At 48.4% G+C, this 15,046-nt stretch overlaps 1 protein-coding gene across 1 annotated transcript in view; it reads left to right on the top strand.

Moving 5' to 3' along the window:
* The first annotated feature begins 111 nt into the window (after positions 1 to 111).
* The window catches only part of CD151 (CD151 molecule (Raph blood group)), a 38,982-nt gene continuing 24,047 nt past the window's right edge, over positions 112 to 15,046 (top strand). Inside the window, exon 1 of the mRNA XM_010562566.1 lies at positions 112 to 186. The gene's annotated coding sequence lies outside the window, so the exon portion shown is untranslated. The remainder of the gene's footprint in view (positions 187 to 15,046) is intronic.

A 15,046-nucleotide genomic window follows, 5' to 3' on the forward strand; every position in this document is an offset into this window, starting at 1 on the left:
CCTCGAGGAGGCACCGCCCCGCGGGGTCGGGCGGTGGCCCCGGCTGGGCGTCCCGGGCCGGGCTAGCCGCACCGCCCCCGCCCTCGCTCCCTCCCTCCCTCGGTACCTTCCCTCCCTCACAGCGTGGCAGGTCGGGACGTGAGGCGGCGCGGAGCGCTGCGGTCCGGCGCGGCTCGCTGCGGAGGGGTGAGGCGGGGCGCCCCCGAAATGGCGGCCGCCTGGGGAGGGAGGGAGGGTGGGTGCGGGAGGGTCCCCCCGCGGCCGTGGGGAAGCGGAGTGGGGAGGCCGGGACGGCGGCGGGTGCCGCAAGCAGCAGCCCCCGACAGCCCGGCCTGGGAGCGGGGAGGCAAAGCGCTGCCCGTGGGCCCCGGGCATCGCAGCCGGGGTCCGGCGCTCTGCTCGCCCGCGGCGCGCCGGGCCGTGAGGCGACCGCCTGTACCTGGCCGCGGTCTGTACCGAAGGCCAGCTCCACTGCAGCGCTGCTTTGCTTCAACATCAGCGCCCGCTGGCATTGTGCACCTTCACAGGGGCTTTGTTTTTTAAAGTGTTTTAACCTGTTGCGGGGGGGTGGGGTGCGGGAGGTGACAGAAGGTTTGCGCAGTCCGTGCATTAGGAAGAGTGTTACGAACGTTGCCATAAGCTTGCGAAACAACATTTATCTGCCTCTGCCCTGTGTTCTGTTAAGTCTCCCTGTTGAACAAGTAAGACTTGGCCTTTATGTTGGTCTCGTAGGAGGACCCTTGGAGGTGGAGGAGGGGGAGAGCGAGCCCTTGTTTACCACAAAATCCAGGCGATGTTCCTTTTCTTTCATTTTCTGGAAGCTGAATCAGATGGGAAGCTGATGGCGATGGGTTATTGTTGCACTACGGTGTTGCTTGCCGTGAGGAATCTTTCCCAGTTGCCTTTGCTTTATGTCTCATGAAGAATGTAAACTGCTGTAAATTTAAAAAAATCCTGACTCTTCCTGAGGGCTTTTGTAGTCAACCTGTTGCAGTATCCTATTGAATTTTAGCAAAGACATATCTTTATTTCAGGCTGCTCTATAGCATCCCTTAAATTACGCTGCTTCACTTCCTTTGTCCCCCTACGGCACTTCCTGGCTTGCTCTGAGAGTTCACGTGGTGTCTGCTGGAACAAGGGTTAATTAAAATGGCATCACCCATCAGAGGTAATGCCCAGTGGTGGTCATTTTGTTGAAACAGTTTTGAAACAAGTCCCTTTTGCCAAAATGGGTTTCCTTTGCTATCTGTGAGGCATTGCCTAGGTTCTTAAGGAAGTTTTTGGTGTGATAGGATATCTACCACCAGGTGTTGTTGAGGCTGAAGAGTCTCTTGGCATATCATCAGTCAGACAAAGGTCCATCCCAGTCCTCCTGCACAACTCTCACTGCTACTAAAGATGACTACCTGTGGTGGAGAGAGCAGAGCATCTGTCTCTTCTGAGCTGTTGCTGAGCTCAACAGAAACTAGAAAAGTCAATGCAAAAGTTTCAGTGTGTTTAGGTTCTCTGAAGGAGTTTGTGTGCCTAGGACAGGCAGTTTCCGATCTGCAAATTGTTGGAAGCTGGGCAGTGTTTGGGGCAGCATCACTTAGGCTTTACCTGAGGCATCTGGTGACAAGTCCCTGTCAAAGGCATTATGCTGGGTTGCATAGGTGGATCTGGGCTCTGGTTTCCTACAGCAGCTCTTAGGTGCCACTACTTCAAGTCAGATGTCCTTGCTGAAGGCTTGGGTTGCAAGTCAGAGGAGTTGGCAGCTTTTGAGCTCCTCCAGATAACTATCCTGAGATCACATCCTTGCTCTGTAGTGTCCTGATGATGTCTTTGAGTTCCTGACCTGGATGTCTTTCTGTCCATATGCTGTATTTCTGCAAAAAGCATGTTTTATTCCAAACTGTCGCATATATTGATTGGCCTATGGCTTTTTTTGAAATAATGGCTTACCTTCTTGGTGGAGTCCTTCAGCAATGGAGGAGAATTACTCCCTCAGTTGCCTGGTAAAAGTCCTGGCAGTCCCTGCTGTGTGTTGACTACAGTAAACCATAAGAACATGCCTTTTCTGTGTGCTTGACATAATGTCCCACATATCTCATTTTACTCTGGAGTCTGAGGTGGTTATTCCATCCTGCGGTACATTTTGTGGCAGCTTAACAGTCAGGTTTTCTTGCTCCTGTCTCAAGGCAGGTGTGTTAAAGGAGGGTTTGTTCTTAGTGCAGACAGCAGAGCACTGAGTAAGAGGAACTTCAACAGCCCAGTTGGGGCTGTGGCTTTCCTCTTGGGTTTAATACATAAGCCGTCATCTGAGTAAGCAGGGAATACCAACCCAAGAAGATTTTTATCCAGTGCTTTAGCTTCCCGGGCCCCCTTGTGCAGAAGGGAAGTCTTATGCTAGTTTGGAAGTGGGCAGGACTCTGAGGCTGCTCTCAAGTACAGTGAGGCACACACACCCAAAATCTTGGCTCTGCAAAGGTTATTTTCAGTGCAGCCTCCAAAAGTTTGGGTGTGAGAGATTCTTCAGTAAGGGGTGGAAAAAAGCTGCTGGTCTTCCCTTGTCAAGAAAAAATGCTAGGTGGGAGTGGCTGATGGAGTGCTATCTATCCCTGTTAGGAAGTTTCCAGCAGGTGTATTTTATTATTCCCAGCTAATAAAGGTAGTAGCACAACTCTAGCTGTTCTCATTGCACATAAACAGAGCAGACAGCAACTCCCTTGCTGTTGAGACAGCCCTGAGGGGGTTGAGTGGAGAGCTGTGTTTCCTCGAGTTGGGTCACCCCGCAGGTAAATTCACTCATTGCTTTTACAAAGTTTGGCTTCTGCTCTAAGAAGTGTGTTGGGCTACTTGTTATGCATTGGAGGAAAATATATTTTTACATGTATTCGTACATGTAACATCTCTGTCACCATGTATACCTGTACATGGCAAACAATCCTTTCTGGCATTTCCAGGTGATTTGGTCACTTACAAAGCAATCATGCTGTCCCTCTGTTTTTCTTGTGCCTTTTGTTTAAGACAGAAGCTTAGGAAGATACAACGTGGATGGACTGACTCTGAAAACTAGAAACAGGGAGCTTTGCTTTTTCATGTCCCAGTCTACTAATACTATCCTCATTGACTTCATCAGTCTTGCTCTTGAAAGCTTGTGAGAAGATGCTCTCCTCCTCCCCACTTCTACTCTCTGCTCCTGGGCTCGACACTGGGTTATCTCCAGCTTTCCCTGAATGTGTGCACCGACATTTGAGGTCATGGAAAGCCTGAGGGAGGGTGACTCCTGGAAATTACAGCTCACCTCAGCTTCCCTGGCTGTGAGGAACAGAAACCTTAGTCTCCCTGGTTGTTTAAAAACCTTCAAGATCCTGAAGGTGAAGACCGGGTCTCCTTCTGTCTCACTTGCTCATCCTGCCTTTCAGACCCTGAACATGATTTTCCTTTTGCCACAGCAAAGCCCAAATGAAATGAACAGTGTCGCTGTTTGTAAAATCACCCCATTTTCCCATTCTTTTTTGCACGTGCACTTTGGCAGAGCTTTTCCCCAGGATGGTGACCATCTTCCCAACCTGTGAGAAAAGTGCTTTTCTCTGCTGCCCTGTGCCTGAACCCAGGGTGTGGAGGGAGGAATGAGGAATGGCAGGGCTGCAGGATGGAGATGAGTTGTTTTGTCAGTTCTGCGGAGAGCACCTCATACCATCCCTCCCCATGGCACAAAAACCGTTTGCTGCCAGGCCCTCTTGGCAAGGCTCAGCACTGTAATAGCAGCACTGCTGATGAGCATCTCCCTCGCCAGTGCTGTGCTCTGTCCCGCCTGCCAGACTCCTCTGCTTGTGATCTCAACAGCCTGGCATCCTGGGGAATGAATTCAGTCAGTCTTATTAGTCCTGCATCCTGGCTGCTGCACAGTAATAAAGCTCTTGGCAGAATGAGCAGGAGGATAATTACTATTTTGCACTCCTGGCGTTGCATGGCAGAATAAGAGGTGTGTTTTGGGGTCTGGGCTGCATTTGGATATGACCAACTTGGTCCATGTTTCTAACCCAAGTTCCTCTTGCTGGTCAGGTGGTTGTGGCTCTCCAGTCCGAGCTGGAAAAGTGCTGTACAGCTCGATAGGTACATTTCAGGCAGTAGTACAATAAGCTCAACACGGGCCTAAAAGTGTAGCCAGCTCCTTAGAAGGATGCAAGCATGAGTAGCTGCCATGACATGCCAGCTGGGGTCTTCATGGAGTTGTTGAGATGGATAGATATATATATATGTAGTGTGTGTGTGTGTATTTCATGCATAGTTTTGATGCCAGCAGTGCTGGACACTATTGGAGGCAGGATACTGGTTTACTGGGATAAGGAAGCACATCAGGAATTATGTTCTGTGGAGGTTAAGGGAGGGTCCTTGGCAGCTGTTTAAATGCATTTAGGTGTTGACCTACAGCCACTGTCAGCAGGGTACAGCCAACCAAATGCATTTTTAATTGTACAGTGAGTTGCACAGTGTGTATTGCCTGCATCCATGTAGGGTGCCGTGGAGTCGCTTAGTGCATCCGAGTGAGGAAGCATGGACAATGTGGGATATGGCACAGCCTCTTAAGAGAGGTGGAAATGAAAAGTGTAGGAGGTATGAGAGGGGATGTTGCTCAGACCCACCAGTTGTTCCTGGCAGTGGTAATGAGGCTTCGTAAGGAAAAACTGAGCCAGAAGTAGGTGACACAAAATGTTTGGCATTAACTGTTGTTTCTTATCTATGCTGGTACCAGATCTGAATGCAAAAGGAGCAAAGTTCACTTTTCCAACCCAGGTTCTGTTTCCTTGTATAGGAAAGAAAACAGAGCAGCAGGGAGCTGGTTTTAAACAGAGCAGTTGGAAGCTGGGGCAGTGAAAAGAGTTATGAGGGTCCAAGTGCCTGTGCTTTGGTGGAGTTTGACCCTGTAGCTGCAAAGTGAAAAGTGCGTGCTCCTAAGAAGCTGTGGAGTTGGGCTGAAATCTGCAGCATGTTTCCCAGATGTCTTTGCCACTGTAGGAGAGGGACAGGTTGAGAGGAACAAACACCTGGAGAGACAGGGGGAGAGAGGTCTGGCTGTGCTGTACAAATGGGTAGGGTGAAAGCATGTCTGATACCTTGCCCTGGAACACTTCTGCCCCTATGAGGGAGAAGCAGACAGGTGAAAGACCAAGCAGATGGTTACTATTTTGCACTCCTGATATTGCATGGCAGAATAAGGTGTGTTTTGGGGTCTGGGCCATGTTTGGGTATGACCAGCTTCGTCCATGTTTCTAACCTAAGTTCCTCTTGCTGGTCGGGTGGTTGTGGCTCTCTGGTCCGAGCTGGAAAAGTGCTGTACAGCTCGGTAGGTGCATTTCAGGCAGTAATGCCATAAGCTCAACACGGGCCTGAAAATGTAGCCAGTTCCACTATGGAAGGATGTAAGCGTAAGTAGCTGCTAGTGGGGGCAGGATACTGGTCTAGTGGGAGAAGGAGGGGCAGTCAGGAATTATGCTCTGTGGAGGTTAATGGAGCATCCTTGGCAGCTCTTTAAATACAAGTATATGACTTACCAGCGTAGCTGGAGTACTAACAACAGATTCTTTGGCTCCTTCACTAATGAGATCCAGTTAAAACTGGGACCAAGAGTGGTTTGAGGCAGGAATTCCTGGGGGAGAGGTTTCTGTTTTGTGTGAAGCGGTTCACGTTTTGAGCCTCGCTGACCTGTTACCTGCCAGAGCAACAGCCACACTGCCTGTGCCGTTGTACAAGTTTTCAGGGAGTGCTCTGACCCTCAGCGACCACCACACTGCAACAATACAGAAAATAAAGAGGAAGGACATTTTGGTCAAATTTATATGCTAACAGAGTCAGCTGGCAGATGCCAGCCATGCTGGCATTTCTGGCATGCCAGCCAGTGAGCAGGACTTCTGGAGTGCTGGACCAGGCAGGCATGAGTCATGGCTTGTGAATGTCAGTATTTCTTCCTAGCTTTGGTGGAATCCAGAAGGGAGGAATTCATATCCCATATCTCCCCCTCAGATTGCCCTGGAAACAGAGGTCATTTGTTCTTTTTGTCTGTGGTCACTGTAAGCTGCACGCAGAGCTCCTGGGGAGGTGGTGAGGAGCTCTCTGTACAGTCACAGCGGTGTATGATGAGTGTAGAAGCTGTGCACATGGACACATCCATGGCAAGCACTGCCTTGGAGCAGCCAGCTCTGGAGCAAGAAGGGGTCTCAGGTGTGTGCATGTCGAGTGCTGTGCGCAAGGAACGTGCATATGGGAAAGTGTTGGGCTTTGTGCTTGTGGGTTCGGCTGTTGTAGCATAGAAGGGATGAGTCCAGTCCTGTGTGGAAGTACAACTCGCTGAGGAGTTGAGCTGCCAGCGAGCTGGAAGCTGTGGTTAGTTGCAGGTCCCCTCTTGCTATATGGAGTAGCCCTTTTCCGTCTTTGTTGGGAGACTTGACTTAGGTGAGAGGTCTGCCAGAGGTGAGATGAGGGGTTTGATGTGGTCTCCAATTTACCTTGCCCACTTGGAGGGTTTTTGGAGAGACAAATTTCCTGTTATCAGGAGGACCTCTTTCTGTATTTGGGGAGGAGGAACTGTCAGGCTGGTTTCTGCACCTTCGAGTCCCAGTTTGCTGTTTTTTTTCCTCCTCCTGAGTAGGGGAAGAGTACAGGAAAGAGTACAAGCATCCCACTGAGCTCTGGTGCTGTATGTGGGGAATGAGGCTGCACTCAGCCTCCGGGAACAAAGGCCTGCTCTATCCATTGTGTGTTCCCCAGTGCTTACCTCCAGCATGTGCAATGTGTCCCAACACAGGAAAAAGGGAATTTAAACCACTGTGCTGACACCAGAAGAAAATCCTAGTTGCTGACTTCACTGGGCCATTTGCCCTCAGAGTTGGTCAGGCACTGGTGGAGCATGGATCCTGACTCACAGGTGTGCTGCAAGAAGCCTGGAAGGAGGGAAAATCAGACACAGTTGCAGAGGAAAAACTTCACTTTCACTGTGTCACGAGCTTTACTTTGGCTGCATCTGTGTCCATGTGGAAGAAAACCACCTTTTAGGAAAAAGGGAAGCTAACTTAGATGAGAGCAGTGAGAGTATCCAAATTAAATTATTGTATTTATATCAGCATAATTCTTATCAACAGTATATTTACAAGTGTGTAAGTGGGAAGCAAATTTCCCTGTGTACGAAGGGCATAACTGCTGCAGATCAGCAGTATCCTCCCAATTTTTGACATGGATAACCATGTCTGGCCAGCCCAAGTCCCCTTCCCCTGTATCACCCTGACCAAATAGTCTTTTTTGTTTTCCTGTGTCTGTGCAGGAAAACTGACTTGGTTACCAAGTCAGATGCTGCTACCACTGCAGTGAGGAGTTTTCTGAGTGGTAGGAAGGTGGCCCTGACACCAGGGCAGTCAGTGCTGAAACACCCTTTCATCTGAGGTCAGTCATAGGAGGATTATTTTCTGTGCCAGAATTGCCCTGGTTACTTCCAGCGCCAATTTTAGAGTTTTATCTAATTTCTTCAAAAGCAAGAAGTGACTTTTGTTTTTGGGGTTCCTCATCCTTTGATATCCTAGAGGGACCTCATTTTCACAGTGGGCATTAGTACTGACCGAAACTCAGGTCAAAGTGAAGGTAGTTACTCAGTTTCTTCAGAAACTTTTGGCTGTGTTGTTACTGGATTTTCTCTTGAGTATTTTTTGCTTTTAATGTTTAAGGACTTAGTGAGTGGCTTAACCTACAAATGAACCATGCTGTGGACTGCTTTCCCCCTCCTGCTCACTAATGGCATGGGGTGCGTTGAGACGGATAATGAGTCTGCCCCACGCCGGATGTTTGTCATGTTCCTGTCTCTTACACACAGAGGAAAATGCTCTGCTGCTTTCTGCTGAGCTCAAAGTAGTCTGAATGCTGAGTATGTGCCAGTAACGTTTGGAGAGGCTCCTGAGGGAACAAAGTATGTCGTTTCTCCCAACTCCTGAAGTCTTCTTTAGTCTTCCTGGTGTTTGAGGGTTAATCCAGGGTGTCTGAGAGTTGTAGAATGGACTTCTTTTAGCCTTTAAAATTTTAACCTTTAAAATGACAGGAGATCAGATGAGATGATATGGTCCCTCTTGACTTGAAAATTGACCTCCACGGTGGTGGGGGGTGGGGTGGGGAGGATTAAGTTTCAAACTCCTTTTAGGCTTTCCTTTAATGAAGCTTGTTCATATAGTGCTAGGGTAACCTGAGGGTGGGTTGGTGGAGAAATCCTCTGCAGGATTTCCCAGCTTTGGTTGAAGTCCAGCTAGTTTATGCTGGCCTCTTGTTAGAGGAACCCTTTCCCAGTTACTTATTCCTGCCAGCTCTAAATGAAGTGGATGATATGCTGAGGCAGACTTGCCAAAGTTTCTGTACTGTTCATAGCTCTGTACCCTTCATGGAGGCCTGCCCTTTCCCTGTGTGTTTATTTGAAGCAGCGGAGAGGACCCGAGCAAGCCCAGCTCCCTGTTCCTCTGTGTGCAGGTCTGTATACAGACTGGTGGAGTGAGGTGTTTCAGGGAAGTGGTTGATGGCTTGGGGCTGGGGGATTTCTTTAAAACTTGTTAGCATGTGCTCTGGAGTCAGGGACCTTTTCTCTTTTTCCCTTGCCCCCAGCCTTGGCAAAGGGCCAGCAAGTAATTGCCTTGGGGACAGCCCTTGCCTCCCAGTTATTTATTCACCTGCTGGTGCCTCCCTGTCAAGTTTGCAGGCTGGTCTAAAAACATCTGCGTGAATGGTTTTGGTGGAGTCATTAAAACCTGCTACACAAGAGCAAAGGGGAAGGAGGAGTAATGTTTTATTTTTGGCTGGAGGTTGTTTAATTTTCACTGGAAGAATGGTCCTTTACAAGGCAGCCTTAAGCAACTTGGATTGAGCATTGTTTCCAGCATTGCTCCTATAGGAAAGGAGACAGCTAGTTCCTATGAGTGTGGACTTTCAGCTCTGGGAAATGAAATGTCACTTAATTTGCCCTTGACTGTGCTTGATATTTGATCTGACTCTAGTAAAGTGTTTTTAGCTCTGGGGAGAAATATAACTCCTCAAAGCATTCAATGATCACTCTAAAACACCCTCAGAGACACAGACATCAGGGCTATATAAGGACTGATGGTCAGAAGAGACTTCTTGGCCATTCCTGGCGCTGCTGTTACCGAAGCGGGTAATTCCAGGCATGAGAGTGTTCCCACATGAGGTGGCTGTCCTGGGTAGGAAGGGAGGCTTCTGAAGATGGCACCGATATCTCTCTAGCTGCCATGCTGAGGTGAGAGCTGCTGTCACCTCGTTCTGTGGCTGCATCATGTTCCCTTTTGTCGGTGCACTGGGGTGCTGCAGGGTGCATTGCCCCATTCCTAGAACTGGAGGTACCAGCACTATCGCTGACATGCTGAGAAGTTTCCTCTGGCATGGGTGGCACCAGTCCTGAGCTAATCAGCAACATGGCTGAAGCGATAAGACTGCTATCCTTAGTTTCCACTGTCAAATCCCTTCTCAGCTGCTTTTAAAATGTGATTTTTGTGGAGTCGAAACTGAGGCAGGCAGCCTGGGAGAGACCTGTGGGCTGACTCCAGACTTTTGCTTTGCTTGTTTATGCTGCAGAAAGCACGAACAGGAACAGCCTACTCAAAGCAAAACAAGTTTTGTACAAAAGCTAAAGCTGGTGCCAGCTTTTTGTGCACTTCTTGCTTTGTACTATCTGCAGTCAGGTGTGTCAGGCACAGGTAGGGCAGTGCTAACAAGTAGCTTGAAAACTTTGCGTTTTACAGCTTTGCGTTCTGCAATGGTCTTCCAGAGGACAGAACAGCTCAGTGGGTGGAGGATGGGTGTTGAGATGTGAGGAGAGCAAATCCACCCCTTCTCTCTGCTGGGGGAGTCACTTGAACTCTCTGTGCTCCTACTATATCGTGCTACCTTTTTTTTTTTCTTTGTTGGGATGCTTTAAGGAGGCAAAGGATCTTTCAGGCAGTGAGATTATAGAACGCTGTGTCATAGAGAGGCTAGAAGTGTACCCTGTGGTGACACACCAGCTGCCTGCCCTCTCTTCCAAAAACTGCTGCACATATTTTAGATGGTGGGATTAAAGTCCCACGATTCATTCATGAGCCCGGTGAGGTGAAGATGATGGCCTGCCATGGGATATGCACCTGATACTGTGGGTAGGTAGAAAATCTACTGGTTTTTAGCTAGTCACTTTTTCACTGCACAGATTTGTAGGAAATGAAACTGAAAGTACCTCTGCAATGAGACTGCAAACAAATTTTGAGTGACTGTGCACTATCTACAACACAGCATGTGTTCTTAGGTTAGTATTTGCCCTGAGCTCAAACCACGGTGTAAAAACCCAGCTATTGGTAGAGAGTGAACAAATGGTTATCATCGCTGCATTATTTGGAGAGCGCTTTGTTGTGGTTTAACCCCAGCTGGCAACTAAGCACCATGCAGCCACTCACTCACTCCAACCCCCCCCCCCCCCCCCCCGTGGGATTGGGGAGAGAATCGAGGGGGGGTAAAAAAGTAAAACTTGTGGGTTGAGATAAAGACAGTTTAGTAGGACAGAAAAGGAAGGGGAAATACTACTACTACTAATAAGAGAATATACAAAACAAGTGATGCACAATACAGTTGCTCGCCACCCATCGACTGATGCCCAGCCAATCCCTGAGCCACCATGCCCGTGCCAGCCAACTCCCCCCAGTTTATATACTGGGCATGATGTCACATAGTATGGAATACCCCTTTGGCCAGTTTGGGTCAGCTGTCCTGGCTGTGTCCCCTCCCAACTTCTTGTGCCCCTCCAGCCTTCTTGCTGGCTGGGTATGAGAAGCTGAAAAATCCTTGACTTTAGACTAAACGCTACTAAGCAACAACTGAAAACGTCAGTGTGTTACCAACATTCTTCTCATCCTAAATCCAAAACACAGCACTATACCAGCTACTAAGAAGAAAATTAACTTTATTGCAGCCAAAACCAGGACAGATTTGAACTGATGTACAGAATTGCCTGAGTAGGCTTTGTGGGAGCTGGGAGGATTTTTAGTGCTTATTGGCTTGGTCCTAGTACTGGCATGGCTACAGGGCAGGGAGGTTTTGTGAGCACTCCCTGAAAACACTGAGGACCCAGTGGCTTTGCTTCTCAGAGCTGAGCTGAAAATGAATGTAATGAATAGGAAGGGATCAGGCGGAAAGCTGATTCTGCACAAACTGTTTTGTTTAGAAATGCAGTATAATGCTACTGTTAAGTTCTTCAGTGTGGACAAAGCCCTGCTTTAAAAAAAAAAAAAAAAAATAAAATGCAAAAAACCCCACAATGCCCGTGAACAGAGTTGGGAAAATAGAATTTAAAATGCCAATAGTAGGCTGCAGTGAAGAGTTTGTCTTGTCTGTTGGCTAACCCTGACCTATCTGAACTATTGTTCCTCATCATGGCAAACCCTCATTGCTATGAGCTGTCTGCAAACACATGCCAGGCACTGATTTCTGGTGCTTCAAGAGAGAGAAAAGAGACGGTTATTGTTCCTCTCCTCAGTTCAATGACTAGTGAAGTGGTTCCTGTGTATAAATAGCGTAAAGTGCTTCGGGATCCTTCAGGATAAAGGAGGCCTTATGAGATACAAGAGGATGTTGTTTGATGCAAGGAGTTCCCGTTGGTCGCGCAGTGCATGCTGGTCTCTGGCCTGCCTTCCAGCTCCCAATGGGGACTGGGTGCTTGGAGGGGCCATTTGCTTCCCTGGTCATCCACTTCTGGAAGCAGCAGATGGGGGCTTTCTGCTCTCAGGATGTGGCTGGCTGCATATGTTTTGTTAGGACCAGAAAGCCCTGTGAAGGGTTTTTTGTTTGCTTTGTAGTGGAACAGTGCTAGAGCACAGACACATGCAGTCCTGGGCATGCTCTATCGCTCTTTCTTTCAGTCTCATGCTTTCTTTTTCTTAATGGTTGTGAAATTGGTTTTATGCTAAGGTCCCTTTTATCCTCAAGGATCCCGAAGTCAGCCACAACCTTGCCCAGGTTTGACTAACCCCCTCATAGAACATTTAATTCGCAGGTATGTGTGTGGTGCTGGACATGTAAACCCTTGCCGAGTCTGAAATGTATGCTTATTGTTACTTCAGTAAGTCCCTCCCCTGGGGAGTAAACAGTCTCAGGAAAATTAGCAGAAGGGCTAAGCGCTTTTCTGAGAGACAGCTCTTGTCTCAAAGAGCAGATGGCTCCTCAGGTGTATTAGGCACACAGTTCCTCACCGGACACCTGACTCTCATCAAAATTAGCAGGAGTTAAGGGTCTACATCTCTCTTGAGGGGTCTATTCAAAATGCAGCAGCTCGAGCCAGGGTAGAAGAAAGGAGGGATTTGGCAAGCATCCCAAGGGGTGACAGCAGGACTGTGATGTGCCTGTGAAGATGATTCCTAGACCCAGACAGTGTTGAGGTGAGATCCTCCCAAACTCCCAGGATGGAATCTTGCTTATCCTCTCTGAGTTCTTCAGAAAGGTGCTCTCCCCATTGAGAGGTAGAGCCAGGCAGGGTCTGCCAAAGATGGCCAAGAGATCTTCCTTCTTGTTGAATGTAGGTGGCTTTCTAAGTTGTCTCCACTTCTCCCAGAACCACCGTGCACCTTCCTGGTAGGAGTAGATGATGTGGCTGGAAAACATTGCTTTGTATTCCTCACTTCTCAGCAGCCCCTAAAAGGCTTGGGGCGAGATCCTTTTGTGCTAGGTACTGTACAGTCAATACTTCATGCCCTCAGCAGCACATCATCAGTTTAGACAACAGGCAGAAGGAGATAAAGGCAGTTTCCAAGCTGTGGTCTGGGGAATCTCATTCAGCAGTGCCAAATGAGTTGAGCGTCCATGTAAAGGGTCAGGGAGGAGTGTTTTGGACCAAAAACTATTCTGTGTGCCTGCTCCACACACAAGTATCAATGACAATTCCTGAGAAGAAGCTTTTTTGCCTCAGTGGATGTCTGGCTCATGTTTTGCCTTCTCCCCAGCCCTAGAGGCATGAGTACTTTGACTTTCCAGCATGTTCCAACATGCTGAGATGGAAAGCAAAACATTCAGCTTTGCGTCCTGGGTCGGCTTTCTCTTCTGAAAGGGCAGGAGTGGGGGAGCAGCATGAAGCAGATGGATAAATGGTAGGGCACAAGGGCTGCTTGAGGAGAGTTTGGGCCCAGCCGTGGGACTGAGGATGCTTCAGAGATATTGCTTGCTTTGCAGATGATTGTGCTGCCTGTGCCTTCCCTCCACTCCCCAGTTCCTCAGAAAGCTCTGTTGTCTGATCTTTAATTAATGATTCCAGGGCTTTGTTTGGCCTGCTTCTCAATGGCTCAAGTGCTGGGATTTCCACTGTTTCTCTCGACATGTTTTTGTGGTCTAGAGGCTACACAGTAATGTGAATCAACAAGTTTCTAGCTCTTACTAGAGCATTCCTTTTCATAGGGAATGGAAGCAGGGGTAATCCAAGCTGATTATAAATGAAGGTGTGTTGCCCATACTATGCTAGGTAAAGGCCTGCAGGAACCTCCCCTTGAAGATAATAGGAAGTTAAAATGGTTATGAATTGTGTTAAATTTGATCTGCTAATAAAAAGTAACTTTTTCTCTTCCCAGCTGGTTTGCAAACATCCCATTATCCCACCCAGGCAAGTCAGGAAGTATTACTGTTTCCATATCCCGGTACCAGCAATAGATAGGAGTTTAAGCCTTAGGCTGTGAAGTAGGTTAGTGTCAGGGTGTAGATCAAAGGGTCATTAATTCAGTGTCCAAACAGGTTAGGGAGGGAGAATTGGTATTCTCCTCTCCATCCTGTTGCCTGCAATGCCAATGGAAACAGATTGCAGGGAGAATTGAACCTACCTGCTGTGGGATGAGGATGAGATGGCTGAGGATGTGGCAGCACAAACGACTGCAAAAAGTTTGGGACCCTCTATCTTAGAAAAGCACTGGACAGAGGGGATGCTAGAGGCCATTTTCCAGTACAGCTGCCTTATGCAGCCTAGCTGCCTCCACAGAAATGACAAACCGTAGGATGACACACCAAGGTTAGAGGGACGGGTTGCTAGCAAGGGCCCTCAGCCTGTTGCTCTGCAATGTGCTGGGTATACTGGAGCACACTTGAAGTCTTACAAAGAGGAGCCAGGGGCTCCTGAGGTAATAGGAGCCAACAGAGAAACACTGGTGAAACATGTCAAAGGAATTAGGGTGTGTTCCTCTAAAAAGATGACACGGCCAACATCCCAGCTGAAGTGCCTCCGCACCGATGTATGGAGCATGGGCAGCAAACAGGACAAGTTGGAAGCCATGGTGCTGCTAGAAAGCTACGATCTACTTGTCATTACTGAAACTTGGTGGGACAAATGACTGGAGTGCTGCTGTCGATGACTACAAGCTGTTCAGAAGGGGCAGGTGAGGAAGGAGGGACAGAGGGGTTGCCCTCTATGTCAAGAAACGGATAGATTGTGAAGAGCTGTCTCTGAAGAATAGCCACAAGCAGGTTGCAAGCTTATGGGTAAGAATTAGAGATCAAGCCAACAAAGGGAACCTTGTGGTTGGTGTTTACTACAGGCTGCCTGATCAGGGAGAGCCTACTGATGAAGTCTTCTTACTCCAGCTACAGGAGGCTTGCAGGCTCTCATCCTGCTGGGAGGCTTCAGCCACCCCAACATCTGCTGGTAAAGTAGCATGGCGAGCTGTAGACAATCTGGGAGACCCCTGGAGTGCATTGAATATAACTTCTTAAGCCAGGTAATAGACAGCCCTACGAGAGGGGATGCATTACTGGACCTGTTGGTGACCAACACAAGTGAGCTAATTGGTGACATCAGGATTGGAGGCAGCCTGGGCTGCAGTGATCACGCACTGGTGGAGTTTGCAGTCCTGAGGGATATGGGTCATGCAAAGACTGAAGTCGGGACCCTGAATTTTAGGAAAGAAAAATTCCAGCTGTTCAAGGAGTTAGTCAGTAGGACCCCCTGGGAAACTGCCGTCAGTGACAAGGGAGCAGAACAGAGCTGGCAGATCTTTAAGGATGCTTTCCATAAAGCACAAGAGCTCTC

Source organism: Haliaeetus leucocephalus, unplaced genomic scaffold (genome assembly GCF_000737465.1).
Source record: "Haliaeetus leucocephalus isolate CR32 unplaced genomic scaffold, Haliaeetus_leucocephalus-4.0 Scaffold161, whole genome shotgun sequence".
Lineage (NCBI taxonomy): Eukaryota > Metazoa > Chordata > Aves > Accipitriformes > Accipitridae > Haliaeetus > Haliaeetus leucocephalus.